We start from the raw sequence: 22435 nt of genomic DNA on the forward strand, positions 1-22435 counted from the left end.
CCATATTGGATAAGAGTTTCGCCCTCTAGAAGCCCAAGAAGTCTAATCGGAAGATTGGTTTATATGGCGGCTATATCAGGATATAGACTGAGTTAGACCATACTAAACACAGTTGGTGGAAGTCAAAATAAAGCATTCCATGAGAAATTTAGTCCGAATCGGATAAGAAATGCGCCCTCTAGAAGCTCTAGAAGTCAGGTCCCGACCGATCTTCACTTATGAGAAGTATTTGTCAAAATATCAAGTGCCTAGCTTTACTCCTTCGAAAGTGAGCGAGCTTTTGACAGACGGATGGATAGACGGACGGACATGGCTTAATGGGCTTAAAATGTCGTGACAATCTAACATATATATACTTTATGGGGTCTTAGACGTATATTTCGAGTTGTTACAAACGGAATGATGAAATTAGTATACCCCCATCCTATGGTAGAGGGTATAAAAAAGCCTTAAGTTCAGCCGGACTGAACTTTGGATACCAACCACCTCGGGTATATATGTAAACCACCTTTCGTTATAATCCGAAGAAAAATGTATAATTTATACCCACATAGCAGCTATATCGAAATATGGTCCGATTTGGACTAAATTCGGCATGGACATTGAATCTATTACATACATTAGTTTGTTTGTCTGTTCCGTATAGACTCAAAAACGGCTGAAACGATTATCATGAAATTTTCACAGATTTAGAGTTTGGGCCCGTGGTGAAAATAGATATCCGAAAGGGGGGCGGACCCTCCCCCCATATCCAATTTTCAAAAACGCCTGAACTCGGAGATGCGTTCACCGATTTAAGCGTAGTTTTGCATGCTACCTTATGGAACCCCAAAAACACGAAATTGGGTTAAAAGTGGTCAAATAACCTGGGAGGACGCCCCATCCCAAAGCCCCACACTGACGGACATGTTTACCGATTAGGACAATATGGGTAACAAATTAAAGGTAATTAACAGTAGAGTACGAAATTGGTATAAAAATTCCGCCCAACGTGTTCATGGGGGTCTCCCACCCCCAAAAACTTCTCCAACAGAATTTTTTCACCACTTTGGGATAAAGTGTCTGGGACCGGCCTACCTATTACATGAAGAAAAGTCTATGTCAGTGGAGTTCGAATCTAATTTTGATATAAGGATTCAAAAATCTGGGTCACGTCCAGCCGCCCTGCCGTTCAGCAGGACATGTATCTCGCGACAATAAAGGACTGAATTAAATTGTCCTCCCTACAAAAACAACAACAAACTGTCATGTAGGACGACCCAGAATATATTGTACTCAAATCAAAGGAAGTGTCAGAGTGCAATCCCCTCCCCCTATCTTGCCGGAAAAAAAGGAATTAAAAATAATATATGAAGGCCGATCAGTTTAGAATAGGACAGCAATAAAAGGTCTTTGGTGGTAGAGTACACTTTTTACCCTCTAGCTGAAGGGTAAAAATAGAACAGCAATAAAAGGTCTTTGGTAGTAGAGTACACTTTTTACCCTTTATCTGAATTCCATATGACCTTTATTCGTCTATGAATTCGGTCGGAGGGTTAGTGATCATTTAAGTTTGGATGTTTAGTCCTATTTTTACTTAAAAAAAAGAACTTTATTGGAGCCCGATATTCTCATATGGATTTTGGTAGTGTGGTAGTGTTTGGTGGTTAAGAGGGTGGTGTGGACCCCCAGAAACGTTGTCCCGTAAGTGGGTATGAATTTCGTGCCCTACTTCCAAATACCTTTCATTTGAGCCCCAAATTGCCAAGATCGGTAGATATGTATGTCCAATTTGGGGATGTTTTGTGGTTTGAAGTGGTCCCCCAGACACTTAGCCCTGAAAAAATGTGAGCATCGTGCTCTGTCCTCAAAAACCATTTTTTAAACCCCATATTGGTTTAAGGGGAGTTTATGGGTTGAGGCGTCCCCCAAACACTTGGCCCCAAAATTGTTTATTAAATTCGTTTTTAAATCTCAAATACCTTTCATTTGAGGGCAGTGCCCCAAATACTTGCTCCCACTTTTGGATATAAGATTTCTATTATACTCCCACATACCTTTATTTGAGCTCCATATTGCGTTGTTCAGTAAATAATTGCTGTTTGTGAGTTGTTTTTAGGAAAGGGAAGAGACCCAGAAAATTGGTTCCGAAAGTGGGTATCAATTTCGTGCTCTACTCCCATATACCTTTCATTTGAGCCCTACATTGACATGGTCGGTAAATATGTCCGATTTATGGGTGTTTTGGGGAGTGAGGTGGTCGCCCAAACACTTAACCTTGAAAATATATCAGCATCTCGCTTTACTCTATCAATATCATTTATATGAACCCCATATTGCCATTGGCTCCAAAATTGGATATCAAATATGCTTGCTAATCTCAAATACCATTCATTTAAATCCCTTATTGCAAAAGTCAGCAAATATGTCCGGTTTGGGGTATGGGCGCTAAAAACTATCAACATCGAGCTCCACTCTCTTTAACCCAAATTGTCAGCCTATTCCTACTTGCGGGTGGGACGTCGGTTAAACAGTTGGTCCCGAATGTTGATATCACATTCATAGTCTACTCCCAATTACCTTTCATGTGAGGCCCATATTTCCACAGTCGACAAACATAACCGATTTGGGGGCTGAGGGATGGGGCGGCCACTCAGTGACTTGGCCCCGAAAATATATATCAGATTCTTGTTCTACTCTAAAATACCTCTTATTTGAGCCCCATATTGCAATGGTCAGCAAATATGTCCTATTTGGGTGGTTTTATGGGGTTGGGGCGGCCCATAAACACTTATTCCCGAATATTGATATCAGGTTCGTGCTTTACTCCCCATATTGCTAAGGTCGTAAATTTGTCCCCTTTTGGGGGTGTTTTGGGGAAGGGGAGAGACCTCAGATACATGGTCCTACATTTGGATATCAAATTCGTAATGCACTCGCAAATACCATTCATTTGAGTCCCATATTACCATTGCCGGTAAATATGTCCGATTTAGGGGTGTTTTGGGGGTTGGGGTGGTCCCCCAAACGCTTGGTCCGACAATTGGATATCAGATACGTTTTCTAATCTTTAATATCTTTCATTTGTGTCCCATATTGTCGTGATTGGTGTATGTATACATTCGAGGGTGGGGCTGCCCCCCTAGGTACCCCATCCGAAACTTGGATACCAAATTTTTATTTTTAGGGTACTATATGAGAGCACACAAAATTTCGCTTAAATCGTACCAGTCATCTCCGAGATCTGGCGTTTCTGAAAATTAGGGTAAGGGGGAGGGTCCGCCCCCCCTTCGGATAATGTAGTACCCTATTTCCACCACGGGATCATTATGCACCATCTTTGAAAATTTCAAGAAAATCGGTTCAGTCGTTTCTGAGTCTATAAGGAACACACAAACAAACAAAGAAACAATAAATAAATTACAAATAAAAAAAAAAAACAAACAATCAAACCTATTGGGTTGCCTAAACAGTAATTGCGGATTTTTCATAAAGTCGGCGTTGACAAATTTTTTCAACGGCTTGTGACTCTGTAATTGCATTCTTTCTTTTGTCAGTTATCAGCTGTTACTTTTAGCTTGCTTTAGAAAAAAGTGCGCGAAATTTTGTTTACATTTGTTTGTTTGGCGTCAATTTTAATATGAAACCCACAAAGGGGCATTTTCGTCATATTTTACTTTATTATTTCCGTTCTGGAGATTTTTCACTTAAAGATGAGCCACGTTCAGGTCGGCCAAATGAAGTTGATGATGACCAAATCAAAGCATTAATCGAATTGGATCGTCATGTAACTGAGCGTGAGATAGGAGAGAAGTTAAATATACCAAAATCAACCGTTCATTATCACATAAAAAGTCTTGGACTGGTGAAAAAGCTTGATATTTGGGTACCACATGTATTGAAAGAAATTCATTTAACAAACCGAATCAACGCTTGTGATATGCACCTTAAACGCAATGAATTCGATCCGTTTTTAAAACGAATCATAACCGGAGATGAAAAATGGATTGTTTACAACAACGTTAGTCGAAAACGATCATGGTCCGAGCATGGTGAACCAGCTCAAACCACTTCAAAGGCTGATATCCACCAAAAGAAGGTTATGCTGTCTGTTTGGTGGGATTGGAAGAGTGTGGTATATTTTGAGCTGCTTCCAAGGAACCAAACAATTAATTCGGATGTTTACTTTCAACAATTGGACAAATTGAATACAGCCATCAAGGAGAAGCGACCAGAATTGGTCAATCGTAAAGGTGTCATATTCCACCAGGACAACGCTAGACCGCTCGGTCACTCGCCAAAAACTGAGTGAGCTTGGCTGGGAACTTTTGATGCATCCACCATATAGCCCTGACCTTGCACCATCAGACTACCATTTATTTCGATCTTTGCAGAACTCCTTAAATGGTAAAACTTTCGGCAATGATGAGGCTATAAAATCGCACTTGGTTCAGTTTTTTGCAGATAAAGGCCAGAAGTTCTATGAGCGTGGAATACTAAATTTGCCAGGAAGATGGCAAAAGGTTATCGAACAAAATGGCAATTATATATTTGATTAAAGTTCATTCTAAGTTTTATTAAAAATGCATTTACTTTCTTTTAAAAAATCCGCAATTACTTTTTAGGCAACCCAATACAAACAAACACAAATTGGTTTTTATATATAAGATAAATTTAGTTGAAGAGCATAGTTTAATTTTAAATACAAAACTTCCGTCAAACTAGCAAAAATTAAAGCTTCTAGGAACCGAACAAGCATGATCGAGAGACCGGTTTACATGAAAGCTATACTAGGTTATGCATTGATTTGGACTGTATTTAGCACAGTTGTTGGAAGATGTCTTATATGGGAGCTTTATCTTAATCTGAACTGATATGGCCCATTTGCCATCCCCAACGACCTACATCAATATTTAGTATCTGTGCAAAAATAGTGGCTAGCTTCACGCGTTCGCCCACTATCGTGATTTCGACAGACGGACATGACTAGACCGAATCAGAATGTCGAGACGATCCAGAATATGTACACTTTATGGGGTCCCAGATCAATATTTCGAGGTGTTACAAACGGAATGACCAGATTAGTATACCACCATCCTATGGTGGTGGGTATAAAAAATTGCCTTAGCATATTGTGCTTGTATGCTTTTTGAACTACCGACTTTTCGGAAGTATCAGCATATCATCCTCTTCTGTTTCCTTCAGCTAAAGTAAACCAGGTTTCAAATAAACCATTTTTTAGCAAAATCGTTTTGTTATTCAATCTTTCCTGTTGTTTTAGGAGAAGTTCTTTTTTGTTTTTGTTTGTTTTTTTTTTATTTTTGTCATGCTATTAATCTTGTTCTTGGGAAAATGTTCGGCTTCGTTTATGCTCAATAAAAAATATTGAAAAAGGATATTAAGAAATTTTCACCACAATGACAAAATAACATCTCATCAGATTTTGCTATCTAAAGCAGCATATGTATCACACATTGGTGCCACCCACTACTTGCATGCATGATGCAAGCAGCAATGCGGTGATGTTGAAAAAATGCACCATTGATAGAGTATTAAAATAACATACAATACTGCAACAATACACTAGTTGCAAAGTTGTTCTAACAACATACGGATCTTCTCATATGGCAGATGACAGGAAAAAGGTAAACAAAAAAAAAAAAAAAAACAGAGACAGAGACAGAGACAAGAATGGAATATATGAACAACACCTCAACACCAAAATCATTCAAAAGCAACAAACATACAACTCATAACCATGCATCATTGTTGGCTGCCAGCAAACCTAGCACAAGCTATCGAGACCACCAGAATTTGCATACATGGAAAAAGTTTAGCCTATTTGATTACACGGCAAAAAAAAGTGTTTTAATGTTTGCCAAAATGTTTTGACTTGAGTTGAGATTTTTCGCCACTGCTAGCCAATAGATGGAGTGACAATTGGCTTAAAGGCAGCATCTTCTGATGAATTGTAGTGAATGAACTGAGTAAAAATGCTGCAAATAAACAGCCAGCCATTTGAAACACTGAAAATACACAGAGATAAAAGCGATTTTGACACATGAAGAGATTTTGACACAACGGCAACAGGAATTGGCTTGTGGTAAATGCAAATGCAAATTTTGCCATGATCATTCCATTAAGGAACAGGGCAAACTTCTCACATATCAATGAGTGCTGTCCGATTCAAGTTTTAAGCTCAATGATAAGGTACCTCCATTTTTTAGCCGAGTCCGAACGGCGTGCCGCAGTGTGACACCTTTTAGTGGAAAAGTTTTTACATGGCTTCCATACCAAATGGTACAGTACCACCCAAATGTCGCCAGCATTAGGAGGGGATAATTACCGCTGAAAATTTTCATGATGTTCTCGCCAGGATTCGAACCCAAGCGATCAGCGTCATAGAAGGACATGCTAATCTCTGCGCTTCGGTGACAGCTAAATACTAACCTCCGCGCTACTGGGCCCTCCGTAGCCAAACTTGCGGTAGCCAAACTTAAATTCCAATATACCATTTCCATTTGGATTTTAGTTTGACCCTGGAAATTATCAAGCAGTGAACTTTGGGGGCGACAGACGGAAGTCTAGGGAGTAGCACTACGGTACCGAAGAAAGCACTCGCCGTGCTAGAAACGTCTACCGCTGGCGTGTTGTCTGTGATCCAATCTATCTGTTGTCTAGCATTTTCTTTACAGTAATCAATTAAAATCCTTTAATTTCTGGTGATATTCATCATTAGCCTGGTGATATTAGGTCATTAGCTTGACTCACTCCCTCTTGGGTGAAATAACGTATATATAATTCATTGACCAGCCATAATAGGCAACCATAATAAAAAAAAGTTGATCACTTCATTAAGATGAAGAAAGTATCCAAATTGGCTTGGACTTTGCCAAATCAAAAACCACCTTGAACCTCAAATTGGTAAACAAAACATTGTCAAAGTAACCGAAGCTATTTTGATCGTTAAATATTGGGTTGCCCAAAAAGTAATTGCGGATTTTTCATATAGTCGGCGATGACAAATTTTTTTACAGCTTGTGACTCTGTAATTGCATTCTTTCTTCTGTCAGTTATCAGCTGTTACCATTAGCTTACTTTAGAAAAAAAGTGTAAAAAAGTATATTTGATTAAAGTTCATTCTAAGTTTTATTAAAAATGCATTTACTTACTTTTAAAAAATCCGCAATTACTTTTTGGGCAACCCAATAGAATTGGTCCTCTAACTTTTTCTCTAGGAATTGTTCCCAATATTTTTTTTACTTAACTTTAAGACTAAAGATTATTGTTTTCTCCCTGTGTTGCAATCCCATCTGAAATCTAGTCATAACAAAGATATGCGATATTTTAAACTTATGTAACAAATGATTCCCTTGTCACTGTCTCCGAATAGTGTCAGCCAATTTTGTTGCCCCGCCAATAGTTCCCATAAACCGCCCGATTGGTGTTGGCAACCCAACACCATTTTGACGAACGAAGAAGAGTGTCAGAGAGTAGAATCTTTGTTGTCAACCAACCACTTGATGAGTGCTAAAAACTTAATTTGATGACAATGAAATCTGAGCATAATCATGAAACATCATGCGTATGCACATAAATATTTACAAACATGTTTATTACGAGGTATATTAGAGTGTGTTGGAGACTATGAAATAAGCAGATATATGAGCTATGCTGCTGAAATGAACGGAAAAAGAAAACTTAATTTAAGGAAATGAAATTCAACAAGTAAAAGCGTGCTAAGTTCGGCCGGGCCGAATTTTGGGAATAGTTGAAGGGCATCATTTTATTCTACATACCCAACTTCTGTCAAACCAGCAAAAATTAAAGCACTAGGAACCGAACAAGGATGATCGAGAGACCGGTTTACATGGGAGCTATATCAGGTTATAGACTGGTTTGGACCGTACTTGGCACAGTTGTTGAAAATAATAACGGAACACTACATGTAAAATTACAGACAATCGGATAAAAATTGCGGCTTGTAAGGCCTTAAGAAGTTAAATCGGGAGATCTGTGTATATGGGAGCTATATCAGGTTATAGACCGATTTGGACCGTACTTGACACAGAGGTTGAAAGTAGAAACAGAACACCGCAAACAAAGTTTCAGCCAAATCGAACAAAAATTGTGACTTCCAGATGCTCAAGAAATCTAATCGGGAGATCAGTTTATATGGGAGCCATATCAGGTAATAGACTGATTTGGGCCGTACTAGGCACAGTTTTTGGAAGTCATAACGGAACACCACATGCACAATTTCAGCCAAATTGGACAAAAATTTCGACTTGAAAGTACTCAAGAAGCCAAATCGTGAGATCCGTTTTTATGGGAGCTATATCTAAATCTGAACCGATATTGCCCATTTGCCGTCCCCAACGACATACATCAATATTTAGTATCTGTGCAAAATTCCAAGTGGCTAGCTTAACGCGTTCACCCCTTTCGTGATTTCAACAGACGGACGGACGAACATTGCTTGATCGACTCAGAATGTCGAGACGATCCATGGGTTCGCAGACCAATATTTCGAGGTGTTATAAACAGAATGACTATATTAACAGTGGAAGAATGTGTGTGTTTCACATCGTCTGCAAGTTTTAGCTCCTCATATTTATAAGCACTTGCTATAGGATCATTGGCTAATTCTATGCAGGTATTCCCAGAAGTTACTATGGGCAGTCAACATCTGTGTGACATAATAGTTGACGTTTCCGTGCTTCCTATATCTCCACATCCGTACATAGGGTATTAGTCGTCGCATTGCCCTGGCCCGATTCTCATTGCTCCACCTTTGTTGCTATCTCTCGATAGTCTTCTTTCGTATGGGCCGTGTATGATCCATTTGAATCTCACCCTATCCTCTCTGGGCGTCGCACTTTACACTGTAGAGCCTGGCGTGCTCCATGGCTTGTAGGTCTAACGAAAACTTACTCACTTTACTTCAATTGGCCATGACAGAACTTTTGTTCCACTAGCCCAACGTAGAAAAGCGTTTCAAACACCTCGACCTTCTGCGCTCATTTTATAATCTCTGACATCAAGTTTCGAGGTGTCTCCCACCACTTGATCTTTCCATTGGGCTTTTGATCGAACGGAAATATTCCGGGCTGCGGGCTCCGCCACTATCTGGTTGGGCGATATGAAGCTAAAAGCTGCCATCCTCTGTACCGAAAGCGGGGATTTTGCACGGAAAGTTATCTGTAGTATCTGGCTTCATATTTCGCTCCCACAGAGGAGGATGTCATTGCATGTCTCCATTAAGAATCGGCGCCTTCTTGGAAGAGGCCTATCTATGAGTGCCATCAGTCGACAGTGTTGCGGCGTTATCCTCGCGGCCGGATTTGCTCTGCATAGGTCACATTTGTATCCAGTCGTATCCTTAGATATTTGGCCGATTTCTTGATTCTTCACCAGTATCTTATCTAGGCGTATACCCAATTCCACTGGAATATTTTTTCTCGTTAGAAGTGGCAGCTCCGTCTTCTGAATCACAAGTTGCAGGCCAACCAGTACTTCGCCCTTTGCGTCACCTGCCGTAGTTTGAGCTCTCTCTTCCATTGGTGTCACTTTCCATTATGACTGCAACGATGTCGTCAACATATCCTAATAGAAAGGTTGCGTCTTGCATTTCTGTGCGCAATATTCCATCATAACTGGCATTCTAAAGATCTGTTCCAAGTATGAAGACTTGCGCCGCTCCTGATGTGACCTCATATTCACTCGTTCCATTCTGAAAGTTAAAAATAAGTATCCTGTTATAAGGAGTGATTTTTAAGCTACTATCTTCTTAGCAACACTGGTTTGAACATCTCACGCACGTTTCGTGTTTTGTTTCACTGTTAAATATCTTAAGTTTGGTCTATAATTGAACCACGAATCTTCTCACAAACGAACAGCGCTTGCAAATTATTGAATTTTATTAACAAAATGCATGCTCTGTTAAGAAAGTTCATCGTGCGCTTCTTCCATTTAGCGACGAAGCTCATTTTTGGTTCAATGGGTACGTAAATAAGCAGGATTGTCGATTTTGAAATGAAGATCAGCCAGAAGCTTTGCAAAAGCTAGCAATGCATCCAGAAAAAGTCACAGTTTGGTGCGGTTTATGGGCTGGTGGTTTCATTGGACCGTACTTCTTCAAAGATGATGCGAATCGTAATGTAACTGTGAATGGTGAGCGCTACCGTGAGATTATATCCAACTTGTTTTTGCCCAAAATGCAAAATCTTGACTTGCAGGGCATGTGGTTTCAACAAGACGGTGCCACAAGCCACACAGCACGCGTAACAATGGACCTATTGAGAGGCGAGTTCGGTGAACATTTTGTTTCACGTCCGGGACTGGTCAATTGGCCGCCTAGGTCGTGCGATTTAATTCCTTTAGACTATTTTTTGTGGGGCTTTGTTAAAGCTCATGTCTATACAGATAAGCCCATATTTATTCGCAAGATACCGGCCGAAATGTCGGAGAGAGTATGCCAAAATTGGACTAAGCGGATGGACCACTTGAGGCACAGTCAAGGTCAACATTTGCATGAAATAATAATTCAAAGATTAAATTATATGGACCTAATATCAATTAAAATAAAAATTTCATGCATATTTCTGAATTTTGTGTTTTTTTTTTTTAATTTTCCAATAGGTTATTTTTAAGAGCTTTACATCAATCTTCCGATTTATGGGCATTTGCTGAAATTTTAAACAGTGAATTGTGGCGAGTTTATTCCATTTCGGACCATATTTACATATAAAGGGTGATTTTTTTGAGGTTAGGATTTTCATGCATTAGTATTTGACAGATCACGTGGGATTTCAGACATGGTGTCAAAGAGAAAGATGCTGTTGGACGCAACGTTACGGTGAATGAACACATTTCGAACCGAACACTGATTTTGGTAATAAAATTCAATGATTTGCAAGCGTTGCTCGTTAGTAAGTCTATTCATGATGAAATGTCAAAGCATACTGAGCATCTTTCTCTTTGACACCATGTCTGAAATCCCACGTGATCTGTCAAATACTAATGCATGAAAATCCTAACCTCAAAAAAATCACCCTTTAGCTGCTATGGGTTCGTAAATGATGCACTTTTCACCATATTATGATGGAAGGTGGTTAGTATGAGTATATATACCCGAGGTGGTGGGTACTCAAAGTTAGGCCCTGTCGAACTCAATGCCTTATAATACCTACCACCATTAGATTGGGTATACTAATCTAGTCATTCCGTTTGTAACACCTCGGAATATTGATATAGGACCCCATAAAGCATATATATTTTTGATCGTCTCGACATCCTAAGTCGATCTAACCGTCCGTCCGTCCATCAGTTCAGATTTGGATATAGCTTCCATATAAACCGATCTCCCGATTTGACTTCTTGAGCCCCTGAAAGCCACAATTTCTAACTGATTTGGCCGAAATTTTGCACGCAATGTTCTGTTCTGATTTCCAACAATTGTGCCAAGTACCATCTAAATTGGTCAAGAACCTAATAAAGCTCCCATATAAATCGATCCCGCGATTTGACTTCTTGAGTCTTAAAAGCCTCAATTTTCATCCGATTTGGCTGAAATTTTGCACATAGTTTTCTGTTATGACTCCCAATAATTGTGCCAAGTACGGTTCAAATCGGTCAGGAACCCGATATAGCTCTCATATAAACCGATCTCCCGATTTGACATCTTGAGCCCCTGGAAGCCGCAATTCATGTCCGATTTATCTGAAATTTTTCACTTGGTATTTTGTGATGACTCTCAACGACAGTGCCAAGTACGGTCAAATCGGTCTATACGCAGTTCTATCTCCCATATATTAGCAGAATCCATGGTGGTGGGTTCCCCAGATTCGGCCCGGCCGAACTTAGCACGTTTTTACTTGTTATTTGTTTTTTTTCCTGGTTTGGTGGATATTTTGTTCATAAGGTGCAACTTTGTCCTTCAACTGATATCATTTTGTATAGCAGAATCCATAGTGGTGGGTTCCTCAGTTTATCGTTACATACCAAGGTTCAATCCCATATGTGCAATTTTTAAACTAGAAAAAAATCATTTCATTTTATGATGATTTTGTGCAAGAATTATTGTTCAGTTAGTTAAGAGCGAATGGGACATGCATATAGTTCATCGTCTAACCATTTTCCAGCGACAAACATTCACATGCATACTATACTAACATATACAGACACACTTAGCCAGACTTTTACATGTTGGTTTATCTGCACATACCCAAACAGTTTGCTATCTGCATGTAAATCCTTTTGCATGTCTGTGAAGGGCGCTTTGCTTTTTTTATATTGCCGCGCCACTATCGTTTGTTGTGCTGGTCTTAGATTTTATCCTCGCCGTCACTCTAGCATTCAACACAGTGTTCATGTAATTTTTGACACTTAACTGACATGTCAGATTTAAAACGTTGTCAGCAACGATGTCACCATTGTACTAACATCACAACATAACGCCTGCCTAAATACACTAATATATATGGAGAATGTGGTGAACAGTGGTGAAAGGGTATTGAGAATGGTTAAAAATAGTAGTTATAGAACTAAAATATAAATTAGTTTTACTTATTTTATGTTAGTTCAAGTTAAGCAAAATTTCAACTTTTTAAATAATTTTTACTTAATATTATGTTTTCCATTGTAGGTTTTTAAAATTTTACCTATTTACTTACCATTAAAGAACGGTAAATAAAAATATTTTACACTCTCCACCATAGGATGGGAGTATACTAATTTCTTCATTCCGTTTGTAACACCTCGAATCATTACGTATATATATTCCTGATTGTCATGCCATTTTAAGTCGATCTAGCCATGCCCGTCCGTACGTCTGTCTGTCGAAAGCACGCTCACTTTCGTAGGAGTAAAGCTAGGCGCTTGCAATTTCGCATTAGTATGAGTCAGTTGGGATTGTAAATGGGCTATAACGGTCCGTGCTTTGATAAAGCTGTCATAAAGATCTTGATGTCTTGAGCCTGTAGAGGGAGCAATTATTATACGATTTTGCTTGAATTTAGCTTGAAGTGGTTCGTTTTGACTTTTGAACATCTGTGCCAGGTATTGTTAAAATCGGTTCATAACCTGATAAAGCTCCCATATAACCCGATTTTTGGTTGTGATTTCTTGAGCAGCTAGAGGGTGCATTTATTAAGCGATCAGACAGACTGGAATTTAGCATGAAGTGTTTTGGTTTGATCATCAATGACTGTGCTCGGTTCATTACCCAATGTAGCTCCCTTATTAACCGATTTCGGATCTTGATTTATTGAGCCGCTGGAGGGCGCAAATATTAAGCGATCTGACTGAAAATTAGCATGAAGTGTTTTGATTTGACCATTAACAACTGTGCCAGGTATGGCTTAAATCATTTTATTACCTGATTTACCTCCCATATAAACCGATCTCGAATCTTGACTTTTTGGGCCGCTAGATCGCGCAAATATTAACCGATTTGGCTGAGACTTTGTATGAAGTGGTTTGTTTTGACTTCCAACAACCAAGCCAAATATGGTTTAAATCGGTTCACAACCTTATATAGCCGGCCGATTTGGCCGAAATTTTGAACAATGAATTCCACTTTGGTCCCCAACAGCTATACCAAGTGTGGCCCCAATCGGTTCATAACTTGGCATTGCTCACATAGCAAAGCACTTTTTATCCATTATCCTTAGTTTGCCTATAAAAAGATATCGGCCAAAGAACTTGACAAATGCGATCCATGGTGGAGGGTATATAAGATTCAGTCCGGGCGAACTTAGCACTCTTTAACTTGCTTTTTTTTAATTTGTAGTTAAATCTTAAGTTTTAGATTTCATTCAAATAACTACTTGATTTTAAATGTTTACTTTTTTAATTTGGATGATGATACTTAATATTTTTTTAAATATTTTTTTTTATTTTTTACAGATCTCCGAGTTTTCAAAAAAAGGTAAGACCGCACCAACATTGTATCTATTTGTTTATAATAATAATACAAATGTAAACGGGCCGAACTTTGGATACCCACAACCTCGGGTATATATGTAAACACCCTTTCGTTACAATTCGATGAAAGTTGGATAACTTATGCACCCAAATTTGGCACGGACATTGAGTGGTCTTATAAGTCACTGTTAAATTCTGTATTTAAAATTTCAGCGAAATTGGGCAATAAATAAAGCTTTTATGGGCTTCAGACCCTTTATCGTCAGATCAGTCTATATGGAAGCTATATCTAATTATAGTGGGATCTAAACCATACTTAAATCAGATATCGGGAAGCTTAAAATAACCCACTATTTCAAATTTCAGACCCTTTATCGGCAGATCGGTCTATATGGCAGCAACATTTAAATATAGTCCGATCTGAACCATATTTGGGGCGGAAGTCGGGAGACCTAAAACTACTCACTGTTTCAAATTTCAGCGAATGCTGATAAAAAATAGGGCTTTATGGGCTTAAGACCCTTTATCGGTAGATCGGTCTATATGGCAGCTATATCTAAATATATTCCGATCTAAACCATATTTGGATCAGTTGTTAGGAGACCTAAAACTACTCACTGTTTAACATTTCAGCGAAATCGGTTAAAAAATAGGGCTTTATGGGCCTAAGACCCTTTATCGGTAGATCGGTCTATATGACAGCTATATCTAAATGTAGTCCGATCTGAACCATATTTAGGTTCGAAGTTAAGAAGTATAAAACTACTCACTGTTTTAAATTTCAGCGAAATCGGTTAAAAAATAATGATTTTATGCGCTTCAGACCATTTATCAGGAGATCGGTCTATATCGCAGCTATATCTAAATATATTCCGATCTGAAACGTACTTAGGTCATATATCGAGAGGCCTAAAATAACCCTCTGTTTCAAATTTCAGCGACATTGGGCAAAAAATAAAGCTTTTATGGGCTTCAGACCCTTTATCGGCAGATCGGTCTATATGACAGCTATGTCTAAATATAGTCCGATCTGAACTATATTTAGGTCAGATGTCGGGAGGCCTAAAACTACTCACTGTTTTAAATTTCAGCAGAATCGAATCTAAAAATTGGTCTATATAGCAGCTATATCCAAATATGGTCCAATTTGGCCCGTTCAAGAACTTAACCAGGGATCATCAAAAAGACGTATTTGTGCCAAATTTTAGCTCAATATCAGAATTTTTGATGCCTGTAGAGTGATTACAACAGACGGACGGACAGACACACTGACATCGTTAAATCGTCTTAGAGTTTTACGACGAACCGCATAATATATACTTTGTAAGGTCGCAAATTGATAGTACAATGTGTTGCAAACGGAATGACTAAATGAATATACCCCCTATCCTACGGTGGTGGGTATAAAAATACCAATACAAAAGCACACATAAATATTTGACCACTACCACAATCTAGTCATACTCAACATTACGAGTCGGTTGACCCATATCTGCCCGTCCGTGCATCCGTCTGTCTCTCGAAATCACGATAGCGGTCTAACGTGAAAAGCTAGCCGGTCGAAATTTTGCACAAATACTTCTTATCTTATTGATATAGGTCCTGATATAGCCCCCATATAAACCGACCAACGGATTCGACTTTTTGATCCCTAGAAACCTCAGTTATCATCTGATTTGGCTGAAATTTTGCACCATGACTTGCGTTATGGTTTCTAACAAATGTGCCAAGTAGCATCCGCATCGGTTTTTAAACTGATGTAGCCCCCATATAAGGCAATTTCCGGATGTGGCTTCTAGAGCCCCTAGAAGCCTCTGTTTTCGTTCGATTTGGCTGAAATTTGGAACTTGAAGTACACTTATGCCTTCCAACACTCACGCCCGTACGAATTTAGCACGCTCTTACTTGCTTAAATTTGATGATCTTTTGCAAGTCAGCATATATCCTTCATCTAACTAACCCATGTGCATTTCGATTAGCCCGTCGTAAATCACAATTTAACGAGTAATTTTTCTGCCTTGTCCATGTCTGTATGCATGCACTGAGCTTGGGCATGCAGGCCAGCATCGTCATTGGACATGTGTCCCTTTTGCTTTTGGGTGGCCGGTCATTCGAAAACACAACAACCATAGCACTGTGTCCTACATGAAGCTTAGCATAGACTTAATTTTCTGTGCTCTGAACATGATTAGGGATGTCATATCTATGGCATGATGCTGCGATAAGATAGTCTCGTCCCGACAACTTTTTTTCAGCAGGCATACTCATTTTAATTATTTTCATATGAAAGAGAGAATGTCATGTGTCTGTGTTTAGTTTTTTTGATGATTGTTGTTATCAACATTGTAAGCAAGCTAAACTGCATAATGCGTTGAATTTTGTAAACAGTTCTGCATGTTTTTTCATTTAAAAAAAAAACAATAAATTTTTTAGCTGATGTTTTAAATTAGTTTTGCCTTTTGAGAACTAATTGCAAAAATTCAAAATTATCTTATCATAATAAATGTTTCAAAATTTAGATAACTACACTGAAAACTTTTGTGTCCTAATTTTAAAGATTCGAGCCAAAGATTAGCAAACTTAATTTAAGGATGATAAATTTTCCAAATTTTAAGAGAAAAGCCTCCTTGGTGAAAAATATTTATAATTTTTATACCCACCACCGTAGGATAGGGGGTATATTCATTTAGTCATTCCGTTTGTTTCGGATCGTCGTACAATTCTAAGGCGATTTATCGATGCCCGTGTGTCTGTCCGTCTGTCTGTCCGTCTGTTGTAATCACTCTCCAGGCTTCAAAAATTGAGATTGAGCTGATCAAGTTAAGTTACGCTGGTTTAGTTCTTGAACGGGCCCAATCGGACCATATTTGGATTTAGCTCCTATTATAGACCGATCTGCCGACAAAGGCTCTAATGCCCATTAAACTTAATTTTTCATCCGATTTTGCTGAAATTTTATACAGTGAGTAGTTTTAGGCCTCCCGACATCTGACCAAAATATAGACCGATCTGCCGATAAAGGGTCTGAAGCCCATAAAAGTTTTATTTATTGCCCAATTTCGCTGAAATTTGAAACAGAGGGTTATTTTAAGCCTCACGACATCTGTTCTAAGGGTCTGAAGCCCATAAAAGCTTTATTTTCACACCGATTTCCCTGAAACAGTGAATAGCTTCAGGCCTCTCAACTGCGAACCTAAATATGGTTCAGATCGGACTGTATTTAGATATAGCTGCCATAGAGACCCATCTGCCGACAAGGAGTCTAATGTTCATAAAAGCTTTATATTTTATCCGATTTCGCTGAAATTTAAAATAGTGAGCAGTTTTAGGCGTATATATTTAGAGATAGTTGCCATATAGACCGATCAGCCGATAAATGGTCTGAAGTCCATAAAAACTTTATTTATTGCTCAATTTTGCTGAAATTTTAAACAGTGGTTTATTTTAAGCTTCCCGACATTTGATCTAAGTATGGTTCAGATCGGACTAATTTATATATAGCTGCCATTTAGACCGATCTGCCGATAAAGGTTCTGAAGCCCATAAAAGCTTTATTTTTTAACCGATTTCGCTGAAATTTGAAACAGTGAGTAGTTTTAAGCCATCCGACCCAAATATGGTAAAGATCGGACTGTATTTAGATATAGCTGTCATATAGCCCGATTTGCCGGTTAAGTGTCTGACGCTCATAAAAGCTTTATTAATACCTGATTTGTTGAAATTTGAAATACAAAATTCAACAGTGACTTATATATATATTATACCGTGCTGAATTTGGGTGCATAAGTTATCCAATTTTCAACGGATTGTGACGAAAGGGGGTTTATATATATACCCGAGGTGGTGGGTATCCAAAGTTCGGCCCGACCAAACTTAATGCCTTTTTTCTAGTTTATTTTAAATTGTAGGGTAACAAATCCTTAAATTTGCGTTTTGTAAGTAAAGACTAAAATTTAAAATGAAGATGATAATATCGTTGAATTTAAGAAATTTACCTTGCGATAAGACAACAATGACGCAAAATGGATGTGTAAGGCTTTTATAAGATGCACCTTTAATGTTGAATTTTTATACCCACTACCATAGGATGGGCGTATACTAATCGCGTCATTTTTTTTGTAATACCTCGAAATATTCGTCTAAGACCCCTTGAAGTCTATATATACTCTTAATCCTCTCGACGTTCGTAGTCGATCGTGCCGTGTCCGTCCGTCTGTCAAAATCACCATACAGGTCGAACGCGTAAAGCTAACCACTTGAAATTTTGCACCGATACTTAATACCGATGTAGGTCGTTGGGGATTACAAATGGACAATATCGGTTTAGATTTAGATATAGCTCCCATATAAACCGATCTCCCGATTTGACTTCTTGAGCCCCGGAAGTCGCAATTGTTGTCCGATTTCGGTGAAATTTTGCATGTGGTGTTCTGTTATGACTTCCAAACACTGTGTTGATTACAATTCAAATGGGTTTATAACCTGTTATAGCTCACATATAAACCGATCTCCCGATTTGATTTCTTGAGCCACTAAAAGATGAAATTTTTATCCGATTTGGCTGAAATTTTGAATGTAGTGTTCTGTTTTGACTTCCAACAACAGTGCCAAGTACGGTCCAAATCAGTCTATAACCTGATATAGCTCCCATATAAACCGATCTCCCGATATAACTTCTTGAGCATCTGGAAACCGCAATTTTCGTCCGATTTGGCTGAAATTTTGCATCTAATGTTTTGTTATGACTTCGAATAACTGTGTTAAATATGATTAAAATCAGTCTATAAACTGATAAAGCTCCCATATAAACCGATCTCCTGATTTGACTTCTTGAGCCCTTACAAGCCATAATATTTGTCCGATTCGGCTGAAATTTTACATCTGGTTTTTCGATATGACTTCCAATAAATGTGTCAAGTACAGTCCAAATCAGTCTATAACCTGATATAGTTCCCATGTTAACCGGTCTCTCCCTCTCCCACGCTGCCCTCTAGCTTTGATCCATCTGTGTAGCATGATCTTCCAGATGGTAATGCCAGAGTTCTGTCAATCCAAGACAGTGCAGCTGGCAGCAGTGCCTCATACACGATCTCAAGTGTCGTCTCAAGTATCCAAATGGAAACCTATTCCCTCCCTTCCAGGTTTCCTATCATCGACACGATTCTACCGCGATGGTATGAGCTGCTCCCATTCTCAATCCATTATCCCATCGCCTTTACTCTCACAGCCGTAGTTTCTTCCTCACACAAAATATGTATGTCGATAGGTCGGATATCTAGAATAGTATCTAGTGCTCTATTGGGCGTGGTCCTCATCGCTCCGCCTATGCCAAAACAACATGTTGTCTAAACCTGTTGTATTATCCTTATGTTGCACAGTGGGATGGAATCGAATAAAAACTAGTACAAAATTGCCATATGAGAACGGAAAGAGATAACTGTTTTCTCGCTTTCGTAAATCACAAAATACGAAGCCAATTTCGGCCGAAATTACCAAATAAAAATTAAAAGTTGAATATACCCGAAACCAAGGTAGATATTGTATACCTCACGCGGACTTTTGTATAGGGATTTTTGTGCTATAAGCTGCAAAAATCTGAAAAATTTAAAATCAGATTTGACAGCCCGAACAATATTTCGAAATGCCGAGGTGACCAAATTTAGGGCCCTTTCAAAAGGCGCCCGGACTAACCAGGACCGTGGTATTTTGCACATGATCTTGCTTCTATCTCAGCTCTAGCAGTTTCAAATTTATCTCTATCCGTTCTCAAATGGCATATTTTTCTATTCTATCCTATTGTGCATCATTGCTTATAGGTGGTGCAGTTACCATATGTCTCAGATTTGTCTCATACGAAACCTCGTATTTCGTAGCACTAAACTTGTGATTAGCGATGGCGTGAAAGAATGTGAATATTTGCTTACATTTAATGCCTCACTTTTAAATGTGAGTCATCTTTAGAGAAAATTTTTTTTTTTGCATATTTGCATTGCGAAAACTCATTGAGTTCGGCCAGGCCGAACTTGGGATACCCAATAACTCGGATATACATATTAACCTCATTGCGTCCGTTGCAGTGAAAAATACACCAAATATTAAAAACTTTGCAGCTACGACTATATTGAAATATGGTCCGATCTGGATCACATTCGCCAATGACGTCGAGAGGTCTAACACAATACAAGGCATGATTCTAAAATTCAGTGAAATCCATGCCTTAAATCTGGAGATCGGTATATATGGCAGCTATATCCATGAAGGCCACCGGAGTGCAGAGGTTAGCATGTCCACCTATGACGCTGAACGCCCAGGTTCGAATCCTGGCGAGAACAACAGAAAAAAAGCTTCAGCGGTGGTTTTCCCATTTGTGAGGTACTATGCAATGCATAGAAGCCATGTAAAAGGCTTCTCCACAAAGAGGCGTCGCATTACTGACATAAGCGTAGAAAAGGCTCTGGGGGACGGTTTTCTGATATTTTGCAGATATTTTTTCAGGGCTATGTATCTGGGGAACCACCCTATCCCCCAAAGAACCTCTAAATCGAACATACATATTTACCGGCCACGACAATATGGAGCTCAAAGGAAGGTATTTGAGAGTAGATAAGATTTAGATATAGCTCCCAACCGATATGGACTTTAAGGCTCTAGTAAGCATAATTTTGGTCCGATCTTTACAAAGTTTTGCACAAAACGTTCTTTTAAAAGTTCCAACATATGTGCATAATTTTATCAAAATCGGTTCAGTTTGAGATATAGCTTCCATATATATTTCTCATCCGATATGACATTTTTAGGCTCCAGTAGCCATAATTTTGGTCCTTGATCACAAGAATATCAAATACCGAATATCGAAAGAACAGGCAATAAATTTTTAAGTCGAGAGGCACGGATTAGGATTTTATTTTTGATACATGGTTTCTTCGGAGAAACTTCTTAGAATTGTATGTAGCTTACGTTTTTACTATACGTTTTTTTTTTTGAAAAAATTCGACCCAGCCTAATATACATACTTTTAGGGTCGGAATCGAATATTTCGATGTGTTGCAAACGGAATGATAAAATGAACATACCACCATCCCTCGGTGTTGGGTATAAAGAAACGACAACACTGATTTCAATATGCGTTGCATTCCGTTGAGCCAAGTTCAGCTCAGTTCAGTTTAGTTTAACTCGACTTGACTTTGTTTCATTTGGATTTTTTTTTAATTAAAATTCCTGTCCAGCTTTGGCCTGTCTGCGTTTTTTCTGTTTGGGTTTTTATTATTGTGGAGCCCCAGAAAATAGCAGCGTCTCCCAATAATTCCCCTACCATTTGTAAGCCTCCCCTGGACTAAGAATTCCACATTTACCTCTTGGTACTATGGTTGATATGGTGTTGCTTTCATTTCGATTAATTTTTTTGTTCGCCCTGCCTGACAGCCTGTGGTTTGTTTTGCATTTTTAATTGATTTATAATGCGTGTAACGATTTTTGTTGTTGTTATGATGTTTTTGTATCTCATGTCAAAGGATTCATTCCCACTTATCGTTTGTGTTGTTCCAATGACTTTATTTTTGTTGTTGTTGTTGTTCGATGGTATTATTTTGCAACTTGTAGCTTTAGCCATTTCATTCAACTTTATGACGTCTGTTGGTGCACGGACATGGCGTTTAGCATATGTAATGAAAGTGCACTTCATTGTCATAGAGTCACATGCGCGAATAAGCCGCAGCCGAAGAGGGGTGGTTTTATCGGTTTCGAAAATAAGAGGGAATTACAATAAAACTCTTGTTATTGATGCTTACCACATCAAAGAAAAAAAGTTTTAGTCTTTGTCTATTGTCATTATATATAACATGTAAAAGCGTGCTGAGTTCGGCCGGACCAAATCTTATATACCCTCCACTTCCGATGACCGACCTATGATATCGATATCCTCGGCATAGGTGATTAGCATGTGCTCTCTTATGATAAGTGTGCCATATCTATTCACATCTGCATCTCGTATAATCTTCTCTAGCAGGATATTAAAGAGATCACTTGTTTGGTATTAAATGGTTCGGAGAGATTCTTTCCTATTCTTCTGAGGAACGCGTATCAGCAAGTGTCATCCTGCAGAGTCTTATTAATTTTGCAGGGATACCAAACTCAGACATGGCTTGAAATACCTTTGAACGTAAAGGAGTATCGAAGGCGGCTTTGTAGCCAACAAAGAGGTGGTAGGTGTTGATTTGTCCTTCTCGGGTCTTTTCCAGGATTTGGCGCAATGTGAATATCTGGTCTAGGGTGGATTTACCTGGTCTAAAGCCGCATTGATAGGGCCCAATTATCTCATTAACTTTAGGTTTTAATCTTTCACACAGTACGCTCGAGAGTATCTTGTATGCGAAAGTATCTTGTATTTTATTCCTCTATAGTTGGCACATTCCGTCTTGTCTCCTTTCTTGTGTACGGGACATAGTATGCTGAGGTTCCAATCATCGGGTATGCGTTTTTCTAGCCAGATTGCGCAGATAAGCTGATGCATACGCCTTATCAGCGTGTCGCC

At 38.8% G+C, this 22435-nt stretch overlaps 1 protein-coding gene across 9 annotated transcripts in view; it reads left to right on the plus strand.

Moving 5' to 3' along the window:
- The window catches only part of LOC106090109 (collagen alpha-1(XVIII) chain), a 1585531-nt gene that overhangs the window by 37736 nt on the left and 1525360 nt on the right, over nt 1-22435 (plus strand). For all 9 annotated transcript variants that reach the window (XM_059369513.1, XM_059369516.1, XM_059369517.1 and 6 more), the window contains exon 4: nt 13888-13909. The gene's annotated coding sequence lies outside the window, so the exon portion shown is untranslated. The remainder of the gene's footprint in view (nt 1-13887; nt 13910-22435) is intronic.

This window comes from Stomoxys calcitrans, chromosome 1 (assembly GCF_963082655.1).
Source record: "Stomoxys calcitrans chromosome 1, idStoCalc2.1, whole genome shotgun sequence".
Taxonomy (NCBI): domain Eukaryota; kingdom Metazoa; phylum Arthropoda; class Insecta; order Diptera; family Muscidae; genus Stomoxys; species Stomoxys calcitrans.